This window comes from Sciurus carolinensis, chromosome 9 (assembly GCF_902686445.1).
Source record: "Sciurus carolinensis chromosome 9, mSciCar1.2, whole genome shotgun sequence".
Classification (NCBI taxonomy): domain Eukaryota; kingdom Metazoa; phylum Chordata; class Mammalia; order Rodentia; family Sciuridae; genus Sciurus; species Sciurus carolinensis.
Genome location: NC_062221.1, coordinates 133,582,748 through 133,594,718, shown reverse-complemented (window position 1 = coordinate 133,594,718; position 11,971 = coordinate 133,582,748). Strand labels below are relative to the sequence as shown.

Sequence of the window (11,971 nt, the reverse complement as noted above, 5' to 3'; positions counted from 1 at the left end):
AGGGACAAGGGACAGTTGGAGGTGACGTGCGTGTGTCAGCCGCCTCTCTCTCCCTCCCCTCGTTTCCTCTGGATTGATTTCACAAGCCGCGTGACTGCAGCATCCTCACCTGGTCCGTGAGTCCTTCTGTTCTGTGTGAACCTCCGGGAGTACTTAGAGCTAGCACCGCATCACTCGGGTCTTCATCCGGGTGGACCACGGCACAGCCTGAGGGCCCCACAGTGTTCTGTGATGCCGGCAGGGAAAATGAGGGTTCTCGAGAGAAACAGGACAGTGTGGCGTCTGGGGAGAGAGGGACCTGTGTTCGGGAATTGGCTTCTTTGATGATGGTGTTGGTGAGCCTTCCTACAGGCCGGGACTCAGGGAGAGCAACGTCACAGTTCCAGGCTGACGGCCACCTGCTCAGAATTCCTTCATCCCAGGGAAACTTGTTTCTTTTTCTTTTCTGTGCAGGTGGGATGAGGCCTACCAATGTCAGAGTCCACCAATTTCAGAGTCCACCAATTTCAGAGTCCACCAGTTTCAGAGTCCACCAATTTCAGAGTCCACCAATTTCAGAGTCCACCAGTTTCAGAGTCCACCAATGTCAGAGTCCACCAATGTCAGAGTCCACCAATGTCAGAGTCCACCAATTTCAGAGTCCACCAATTTAAACTTAAATTTTACTCCGAAACACCCGGCTGGAAACACCAGAATAATGTTTGAGCTCCTGTCTGGGCCTCTGGCACAGCCACATCGACACCTAGAATCAGCTGTCACAGGAGGGGTCTTGCAAATAAGCCGTGCCCCCGAGAGAGAGGGTTCTGTGCTGGACTGTGCTGGGCAGGGTGGGCTAAGTACTCACGGGGAGGCGTTTCCTGAAGGCTCCTCAGGGCCTCCGTGGGCCGCAGGGCGTGGGTGGCTTCACACACTGTCCACAGAACGCCTGCCACAGGACTAGCGCTGGAGTAGCGCTCCTCGGAACACCCCGGGAAGTGGAGGTCTGAGGCTGCCCACAGGACACCAGGTGAGACAGGAAGGAGGCCCAAACGAGGGGGCAGGTGGGTCCCAGTCCCTGCTGTCCCAGCCACTGTTCCTGGGGATAGAAGGGCAGGGTACAGCAGGGCCCTGTCACTCCAGACTGCTGGATGATCTCAATGTGAGTCACATCCAGAAACAGTTAGGTCTGTCCCTGAGTTCTCTCCCGGAGGCAACGAAGACGCTCTCAGCCCCCAGTACTTGGTGCACACGTGAGCTAAAGGCTCGCTTGCCCCACCTGAACCCAGCACCCAGGACCGTCTGGCAGCCCCACTCCTTGCCGACCCCGCAGCTCCAGGCAGACTCACGGCGGGCTGTGCACACGCTGTCCCGCTCCCCAGGCGTCTCTTGGCCTCTCTTTAAGGCGTGGCAGCCTGGCCTCCCTGGCCTCCTTTTCTCCTTAGCTCTTGGTTGGCTCTGCTCCCCAGTTTACTGTCGGTCTCTCCCACTGGGAGACAAGCTCCGAGAGGGCGGGGATTCTTCTTCTCTGGTTCCCCGCTCTGTCCCCTGGGCCTAGGACAGTGCCTGGCACAGGCGGGTGCTCAGGACGTGTTGCTGAACGAGGGACCAAGCAGCCCACGCCAGAGAGCAGGGAGGGCGACGGGGGCCGTTTACACTCATGCTTTAGTCTTTCCTCAGCGCCACGCTTCCAAACTTCTCCTCACGTACCTCCTTCTTCTCCCTTTACCTGAGGCTCTCAGGGCTTCGTGGTCTGCACGTTCCTTTGCCCCCTGCACCCTGTGGCTCCCCTTTGTAAGGCCCACTGCACCACACCCAGGCCTCGGCCTTGTGCCGTCTTGGGCAGACTGTGCAGTTAGGAGATGAGCCGCCTCCGGGCTATGTACTGTGACACGCGACCGACGCACTGTCACCTGAGCGTGCCCTGGGTTGGGTGTCCTGCCAACAGACCCTCCTGGGGCTTGTTGCTCATGGCACCCCACAGCCCCAGATTCCTCTAGAATCTCTTGCACGTCTACTTCTTTGGGATTATTTCATTCACTTACATCAGAGTTCACCCTAAACCCAGACCCCAAAACAGTCTGCCATTTATCAGCAGTGTGACTGTGGGACTATGACTTCTCTCAACTTCACACCAGTGGGCACTGTGATTGTCCTCTTGCAATGGCGGGAATCATCACCAGGTAGAGTGGGGACAGGACCCCCTCGTCTGTGGTCATGAGGCTCATGTGGAGCCTGAGTCTCAGGTTCAGTTCTTTGGGGTATACACCTAGAAGCACAATGGCTGCATCATAGGGTGATTCCATGTCTGATATTTTTTAGGAACACCCTCCATTTCCATGGTAGTGGCACTATTTTACATTCCACCAGCAAAGTGCAAGGCTGCTAGCTTCCCCACAGCCTCGCCAACACTCGTTATTGTCCGCTCTGTTGATGTGACCACTCCAGTGGTGTGGTTTCTCCTTCCGGCTTCCTGCTTCCCCGTCATTTCAGTCTTGTCGGACTCAGGTCCAACTCCCACCAGTGGCTGCCACCACTAGCCCATTTCTGTACTTCCTCTGTGCGAGAGAGGAAATTCCATCCACTGAGGTCACCTTACTGTGCCACACCACAGGCCACAGGTTGCTGCGCAGTCTGTGGGTTGATCGTCCCTGTGTCCAACAACTATCAAGTAAAGCCAGGATCCGGCGAGTCACATGTTGAAAACATGACCCAGCTATCTACAGATGACCTCCACAAGGTCATTGCCCCAGGAGGATCCATGGCCGCAGATCACTCTAGGAATGTCCTCTGTACCAGGGGAAAGATGCTAAGGAGTTAAGCTGCATCTTGCCTGAAGTGACTGGCCCTTGGCACATGTCACCTCTTACCCAGAAGCTTCTCTTTCCCCTTTGTGTCTGGGCCATGCCAAGGCCCCTTTCACCTTTAGTGGCCCTCACTCCAGCACTGCGTTTTAATGGAACACTCTTGGTGATAAAAGCCCCTCCAGTGTCCAAAGAAATGGGACCATTCTCTTGGGAAGACAAGGGAAGGGGTTGATAGCCACACTGCATGAGGGTCACCTCGTCATTTAAAAAGACTGGGGAGGAACGGAATCAAACCCCCATTCTCTCAGTCTTGTACCACCAGCCAACGCTGAGAACGGATGTTGGAGCACCTTTCGAATCTGACTGTTGTTTCTGCAACAAGAGAAGTATCGAGGACATTGCTGCATCACCGAGGTCCTTCATCTGAGGACCTTCATCTGGAAACCTGGCTGGTTGAGCTCTGGCTATTGGGAAGTTCTATTTTTCCTGAATTTTGGAGATGAATTTGTATAACCATCTAGGCTTGTCTTGGGTGTTGGTTATGGAAAACTTAGAGAAAATGGTTTTCTACTGCCGTGGACTAAATGATGTCCCCTCCCCCCAAAAATTCATGTTGAAATCCTACCCTGCAGTCCCTGAGAATGTGACCTTGCCTGAGGATAGAGTCATTAATGAGGTAAGTAAATTAAAATGAGGTCATATGGCAGGACCAACCCAGCATGACTGGAGTCCTTACGGAATGAGGAGTTCAGGACACAGGTACACACTGAAGGACGGACACGAGAAGACCACCTACGAGCCAAGGAGAGGCCTCAGAGGTACCAGCCCTGTTGATGCCTTGGTCTTGGACTTTCAGCCTCCAGAACATGAGAAAATAAATTCTGCTGTGTCTGCCACCCAGTGTGTGGTACTTTGTAAGGACGGCCCTAGCAAACTCAAAGGCCTCTCACAGCCGTCGTGGAGATATTTATGTTCGTTTTAGCTTTGGTATTCTGCATAGTTTCATATTATGTCTCCCACACTTGCATTTTATTCCTGCACACCTAATTTCTTCTGCTACCTGATTGTGTTTTAAGATCCTTTAAGCATTCCGAATTCAAATGCAAAAAATATATAATTTTTAAAAATTCTTAAAATGATTCCCACTTATCCAAGACCATGCAGGTAATGAGGAGCGAAGTTGACGCCCAACCTGGGTCTGCCTGACTCAATGACTGGTTTGCTTCCCAGTCCACCATGCTGGACTGCCCTGCGGCCCAGGACTGAGTCTCACATAACAAAGGGTCTAGGGTATATTATATTGTTGATTAAACTTGAATGGAGGATAGAACAGACTACAAACAAGAGAAGCATGAGCAAGGATGAGTTTGCTGAGCTTTCGAGCATGATCTAGACTAATGTGGGAGTTCCCAATAAGCAAGACATATAATTTTTCTTGACCCCAGGCTTCAGCTGTACAACAGAGATGATAATACCTTCATGGTTTGGGTCATTAGCCTGATGGGAAAATAGAAGCTTTCTTTAATAGTCTTCTTGTTTTTCCAGGCCTTTCTGTGTACCCAAGGAGGTACTTCCTGTGTGTATTTCTCCATGCCCTTGGCCACCTCTTCCCTCTTCTTTTCTCTCCAATCTGATCCTCAGTGTTGGCCTTCCGCCATATGCATTTCTGCCCTGGACTCCCTTCAGATTTCTGTTTTTCCTCTGGATACTTCGAGGTTTCCTAATGCCATTCTCAATCGGTACTTTCTTCTGAATTTGAACACCAAGAGGTACCCATGGTGACTAGCAACAATGGGGCCTAAGAAAACAGGTCATTTGAGCCAGAGAGACGTCAGCAAAAGCCTCTTAGTCTTTGATTGGCCTTTTGTTGAGAGAATAGTGACTCTGTGAGCTGGGCCTGAGACAGACACTGGCCCCTTTTTAGAGTGGACAGAGTTGGAATGGCATGTACTGAAAGGGCAGTGTTGATAGCTGAAACTAGGTGTGCCACAAACCTGAGATTGTGGGGGAAGCTTTGAGAAACTTCTGTGCAGGAGCAGGCTGGACACCAGCAGAAAATCCAAGAGCCCAGAAAGGACAAGTATCGTGAGGCCCAGTGGAAAGAAAGGGATCCCACTGGTGGTGAGGGCAAGTCACCGAGAGAGCCACCCATCCAGGCAAAAGTCAGGAGCCGGTGGCACCTGGGCAAGAGGTCGAGTAAGATGTTCAAGAGGATCCCCCAATGGGCATTCAGATGTAGTACTGGACTGGACTGGGGACACATCAACAAGGGTGAGTGTCACTTCCAGTTTGGAAATTACCTCTCTGCTTCATTTTTATTTTGAAGTTTGAGGATCTGTCATCTGTGGAAGATCAAGGTAATTAGAGCAATCGGGTGAGTTGGGAATCGGGTGAGCAAAGAGGTCAGAGAAGGAAAGAAAGATGGAAGGAAAGGAAAAGAAACTTCTTTGTGTCGTAACGAGTAGATTGGGTCAATGATTAAGTAAGCAGCTTGTTTTATTAAGTGACTGACTGCTGAGGATCTAGACCAATGTGTATTCTGGGCTTGAGAGGATGTCAGAAAAACATACTTTTTTTCTTACTTCACTTTAGTAATAAGGAATGATTGGTTGGTTTTCTAATCATGGAGTATGTGGAGATGGGGTAATAATTTTGGATTGCCCTTTGCTTTCATATAGATTAATGGCAGTCGGATTCCAAAGGAAAGATAAAGTCCAGTGGGCTTCTGAACTGTGCTAGGGCCTCAGGGATCACTGGAGAAATGTGGTTATATCTGGAGACGCTCGTTCCAAGCTAAATGAGCCCAGCTCCCTGGAAAGGAGGCTGATGTTCTTATTTATGTTCCAAAACAAGGTAGCTGCTTCCTCTAGGCAGTAAATGAGAACAGGTATAAATCCAGAGGCACTTCCTCAACAGTTGCAGTGTTATAAAAACCAATTCCATAAACATCTGTGAAACCACAAAAGGGTACCAGAGGGTGTCTGCGCTGACAAATGTCGCTTGCTGTGTGCAAGGGCCATTCCCAGGACAGTCTCCCTCGCCACGCCCTGCACACGGCAGCTCACCTGCTCCTGGTTTTCCCTTTTGATAAAGCATTAGTGAGATCATAAGAAAGCATGGCCAAGGACAAGGTTTCTGGGGACAAACCCCAGTCCTGCTAGGTGGAAGTCATTTAACCTTTATTTGCCTGCATTTCCTCATTTGTAAAATGGATAAGGATTGTCCTAACCTCACAGGGTAAATGTGGAGATAATACTCATTTGTATAAGAAAATTGCATAAAATGGTACCTGGCATATGGTAAGGACTTGGTTCATGTTGTCATCAGCTAATTATCACAGTGGGGCATCACCAAGCATCGGGCTATGCGGAGCCCAGAGACCCAAAGACAGAGGGCCTGTGCCCTGTGATGTCAGATGACTCAGTGAACAGCAGGACTGGATTCACTGCAAAAGTAGAAACTTAAATCCTATCAAAATAAAATACAGTAAAGAGAATTCTGTTAAAAGATAGCACCATGATGTGGCTCTGTCCATTTTTATTCTTAGGAAAATGTGGGAAAGTCCATTTCAGCTTTTTTTTCCCCCACTAAATGTGACTGTATTTCTCAAAACCATCTCAAAACCATCTTTATCAGTCACTAAAGGTCAGGGGGCTGTTCAGGATAGAGGAGAGGGAGCAGGGCATAAAACTGGGCCCACAGCGCTAACCTCTGTATCCTTGGGAGATTTAACAGGAAAGTAAAATAATTCAATCAAAGCCTGGTCACTTAGAGTAAGTGGAAAAGATGGTTTCTTTGCATGAGGAAATTATTCCACCAGACAGCATAAAGGATTCTATTGTGTTTTCGTTACTCCAAACAGTTTCACATGAAACTGTGGATTCTTAGGGCTGTGATCTAAGAATCCTGCCGCTGGTACTTTGCAAGGACATGATAGAGAAAGGTAAAGCAGCTATGACTTGGGAGCAGTTTGCTAATTCGACGTTTCCTCCCTTAATCTTTTTCACTTTTTTAACATTTTTGTTTCAGTACAATTAACAAAATGCACAGCTAGTAAGTTTGCAGTCCAACAAGCTTTGAAAATCATGTGTACTTTGATGACCACCACTCTAAACAAGATACAGAATATTTCTGATTGCACCAGAAAGTTCTCTCGAGCCCCCTCCCAAATCAGGCTCCTCTCTCATCATCACTTTTTGATTTACATATAAAAATTACTTTTGCCTTTCTTTGGACTTCCTATGAATGGAATCAAACTATATGCATTCTTTTGGGTTTGACTTCTATTGCTCAGCATGTTGTATTTGAGATTCTTCTATATTATTGGATGTCTCACTAGGTGGTTATTTTATTAGAGTAATAGCCCATCATATGAATATGGTGTGTCCAGTTCTAGTAACATTTATAACAAACCTTTTCCTTTCTCCATTGAACTACTTTGGCATTTTTGTGGAAAATCAGTTGAGTACTTGTATGTGTCTATTGTTCAGCTTTATTTTATCCAAGTGATTTACATGTCCATCTTTATGCCATCTTAACTACTGAAGTATTACAGTATAAGTTCTTTGAATTTGCATTTCTTTTTCAGAATCATTTTGGATATTTGGATTCCTTGTGTTTCCATATGAATTTTAGAATCAGCTCATTTATTTCTTCAAATGACACCTGTGGGAATTTTTTAATAGTTTGTATAGAACCAATACAACAGTTGAGGGGAAACAGATACCTTAACGATATCTTCCAATTGATGAACATGGTCTATCCTTTGGTTTATTTAAGCTGCTTCCATTTTCCTCAGAAGTGCTTTGTAGTTTTTATGTTGAGGTCCTATGCATCTTTCATTAAATTTATTCCTGGGCACTTAAAGTTTTTGATGCCATTGTAAATGGTACTGATTTTTAAACTTTCATTTTCAAGTGTTTGTTACAGGCATGTAGAAATTCAACTGATTCTTGCATTTTGACTTTGCATGTTATGACCTTGTTAATGCTGTAATTCTAGTGACATTACTGTAGATCCATAGGGTTTTCTTGATATAATAGGGATAATTTAAGAGTGGATAGTAAGTAAATTAAGAAACTGAAATGTTCTAGTTTTAGGCACGTGTTAATACACCTGTGCTTCCGAAGGTTTTATTGCTGTGGTGGCGGTGGTGGCGGTGGTGGTGATAGTTTTGATGGGGATGATTTATAGAGAGGAAAGTTCATGAAATGAATCTTTCATATCAGTTGCAAAATCTCAAAACCATGTGGTTCAATTTCTACATGACACCCAGGCTTGAATAGTCCCCAGGACTTTGTGACTTTTTATAAGTCACAGCCTTGGCTATACACCGTTCAAACTGCAGAAACTGTGGCCTCAATAACTAATTCTGTAATTTTTTTTCCAATTCTTACAGTGCATGCCTCATAGTTGTGTAGTAGACACTGTTTTGAAACAGTATGTCATTTGGTAAATGGCATCCCAGTTTTTGCCATGGAACAAGAAGGGGCAAGATTGGAACTAATAATAGCTATCATTTAGGGAGCATCTATAACCAAAAGCTGAACTTAGCAACATAAACGCATTACTTCATTCATTCCACGCAAAGGAATGAATTGTGAACTTAAAATCATCCTTGGACGTATTTCACAGATGAGGAAACTGAGGCTTAGATGAAGTCATTCGCCAGGTCATGAAGTTCATTAGTAGCAGAACTGAATCAAAGTTCTGGACTCTAGAACCCACAGTTTTGATCAGAATTCCCACAGCATCTGTTTAAGAAGCAAACCTAATTTCCTATACACTCTGACCATAAAAAAAGGAATGTAGCCAGGCTTGAGAATCCTTAGGCTGATAAGAAATGATAGCAACATTCATTTATTATCATGTAATACATTGAGGGCTGGTGATAAATCTCTTGGCTTTGGTGGCTAAGTATGAATGCTTAGAAGGTCAAGTCCTCTTGAACCTGTGGTCACCAAGAGACCCAGTGAGGGCTCTCCTCATTGGCTGGAGAACCAGACCCATAGCCAGACTCCACTGATGGCAGATCACCCATGGCACCTTGTGCAATAGACCTCATTTCCCTGGAGTCAGAAGACTGCATGGTGCACCCTTGGGCTGCTTCCTGCTGTTAGGAGTTTACACACCCACAACCCATGCAAGCCCCCCGCACAGACTCAGGTTATGCCAGGGCTAGAATTACATGGCGACCCCCAAACCAAACCAAACAAACTACAGGCAATAACAGCCTGGGATAACAAGCCCAGAGAGCATCGGCACCAGAATTGCTAAAAGGGTCCCTGTACACCACAGATTACAGAATCGTAAAGAGCTTGCTTGTAAAACAGAGCCTGTGGAGTTTCTGTACAGGCTGCAGTTGGCCACTGCACACCGGATCTTATTTCACCAAGCGAGGGGGGAGTGCTAAGGAACCAGCTTGGGATGATTTGGTTGGAATCCATCCTTTGCAGATTCTTCCCAGTTAAATCCACTGCCATGTGTTTCATTATTTAAATTTTCTGTGATGACCTTTACCCTTCATACCTTAGAAACGTAGGGGTGAGGAGAGTTCTTTATAATCCCTGGTGACATTCCAAGAAAATGTCACTCAACAGTACCAGCACTCTCCTGGAATCTTCAGTCTGGAGAACAGAATTTGGCAGCGTCTGTCTCCATCAATCAGGGCACCTGAGGTAATGGTATGCTCCTCAGTTCCAAAGGGCATCGCTTTCCAAGAATCTCCATCTTCTCCCTTTGTGGGTGGGTCTGAGGCCCACTCCTTCATGGATCTCTCCCTCTTCAGTCGGCTGGAAACCTTCCAGCTCCAAGACCTGCCCTGAATCCGGGGTCCAGCTTGGGTGAGGGGATGAGAAGGAATGAGGCTGTGGCTAGACTTCGTAGGACACGTTCTAGGGGTTTGTTTCTCAAGCCCCCCTGACCACCATCGGCCACGTTGTGAACAGGAGGAAACAGCATAAGAACCCTAGTGAGCAGCCTCCCCTCCACACAGCACTCTGACGCACCCGGGGCAGGGTTACAGGGACGCAGCTGGGGCACCTTCCATACTTCTTAGGCACCCTGACATAACTGCATTCATTTGTGCACTTTGGGAGGGCGTGGGGGAAGCACTGTGCAGTTCTGCTCTGAATGGCTTTTGTCCAACTTGAACTGTTTCTGAACCTTGTCAGTCATGTTGTTTTCACAGACCCTCAAGAGAGGGAGCGTTCTACACAGACCCATTGGAACATTTGGTTTAAAACTGGATGTATTCTCTTGAAGCTTCTGCTTGAAATTTTTTTGTCCTCTATCATCCCTTTCTTTTTCACTTTATATTGTGAAAATTTTCAAACATGCAGAAGAGAATGAGGTCTAATGAACATCCATGAACTTACCACCCAAATTTAACAACCGTTAATATTTAACCACCTTTGTGCCAATCTGCCTTTGTTGCAACTTAAAGTAAGTCTCAGTCACTGCTGCAGGAACGTAATGCCAGCCCTGTCTTATCACACACCTTAGGGCACATCGCTAAAAAGTGGGAATGCATGCTCTGTCTCAGCCACACACTGCATTGCTGTCTGCACTGGAAATTCACAGTCCCGATACCTTCAAACACCAGAAGTTAGATCTTCAGTACCGATTAAGCTCAGGTTGAGATTTTTGCCAAGAAACCCTCGCTGCTGATATACATTCATTCTGAACCACTCTGGTGCCAGGCCACACCAGGTTTAGTGATGCAAAGATTCATCCCTGCCCCAGGAGGACAGCGATAAATCTCTCTCCATTCTGAAGTTATCTTTCCACCCTGGTGAACAGCAAGTCATTTATGGGACAAGACCTTAGCCCTGTAGGTTACCAGATTCCCCACTGACTCTTCCCTGAATATTTCCCTGATGATCCTTAACCAAATCAATTATTTCATACAAGGTTACAAAATTTTGGCATTTAAAACTGATTATTTATTTGACATTTGTTAGCTAACTATGGCATTCCTTCATCACAAATTATTTTCCCTCAAAGTCAGTTTTTTGGTTTTGTTTTGTTTTTGTAACCATGATAGACAGCTCAACACTCTACATGCCAAATTTGAGTGCTAGACACTGACTTAATATCAGGAAGGTTTATCATTTAAAATACGTCGCTGTCCTTATATTGTAAAAACCACACAATTTATAATTTACTGGTGAAAAGGCTTTATCACATCAGGCTCAAAGAAAGAAAAAAAGAAAGAAAGGATTTTTCTTGTTAAGTAAGAATTGTCAATAAGGATATTTGTGGGGACAGAGGAGGGAGACAGATGGGACTGACCGGTTGCTGTAACTGCAGGTCTGTGAGACCCCAGAGGGCTGGTCAGCTCGGTGGAACCACTCAATTAAATGACAAGCAAGAAAAAGTCATGGCGGTGAATTGAGTGAGTCCCTGGCTCGTGGGTTGAAAGACAGTTAATGCCATAAAACCGGCTTTTCCAGCAGCAGCATCGGCCACCACCCTGGTTGGCTTTGTGGAGGAATGATGGGTAGGGCGGATCCCTGAGGAGAGGAGGGCGGGGGAGGAGGGTGGACGCCCCCTCCTGTTTCCTGCATCTGGAGTTTCAAGTTTTACAGTGTCATCAGCCACAAGCACCTGAGTGGCCTCGGGATTCAAACTCCCCCCCATTGCCCTTCCTGCACCAGAGCTCCAGGGAAGCCCCAGGGGAGCCCAAGAGCAAGGCCTGCCCATCAAGGGGGCCACGCTGGACACGGGGGTGGGCTCAGGGCAACCTGAACGCTGTGGCCTTGGTTGAGGCGGCCCCTCGAGTGAGTCGGGCAGCAAGGCCGCTGCTGAGGGAGGTTCTGAGCAGCAGGCCCCATGTGGACCACACAGGGCACAAAGACCCTTTGTCTCCCCACCAGGACCTTCCCACTGTCCCAGGCTCCTTCCCGCTCCTGCGACTTGCACTTCCTGGGGTGACCTGAGTTCCTCATGAAGCTGACTGCTCTCCGCTCCCAGTAGCCTGCCATTTGCCTTCCGTCTCCAGCTCCAGGCCCTCTTGCCTGGCAGCATTTCCTCCTCCGGGCTTTCCCCTCTACCATGGAGGATTTCCTGTCCTTCTGCTATCACACCATGAGCCACGAGAAAAGGGGGAAACGGTTCTTTCCAAATCTCTCTTGCCCAGCACTGTTGGCACTGAGTAAACAGATTCTAAGTGAAACAAATGAAAAACA

The 11,971-nt window shown here is 47.2% G+C and overlaps 1 protein-coding gene across 2 annotated transcripts in view; it reads left to right on the top strand.

Annotated features, from left to right (window-relative positions):
* Nucleotides 1-4,752: 4,752 nt before the first annotated feature.
* Nucleotides 4,753-11,971, top strand: part of Cldn14 (claudin 14) — a 96,966-nt gene continuing 89,747 nt past the window's right edge. For both annotated transcript variants that reach the window (XM_047564873.1, XM_047564874.1), the window contains exon 1: nt 4,753-5,054. The gene's annotated coding sequence lies outside the window, so the exon portion shown is untranslated. The remainder of the gene's footprint in view (nt 5,055-11,971) is intronic.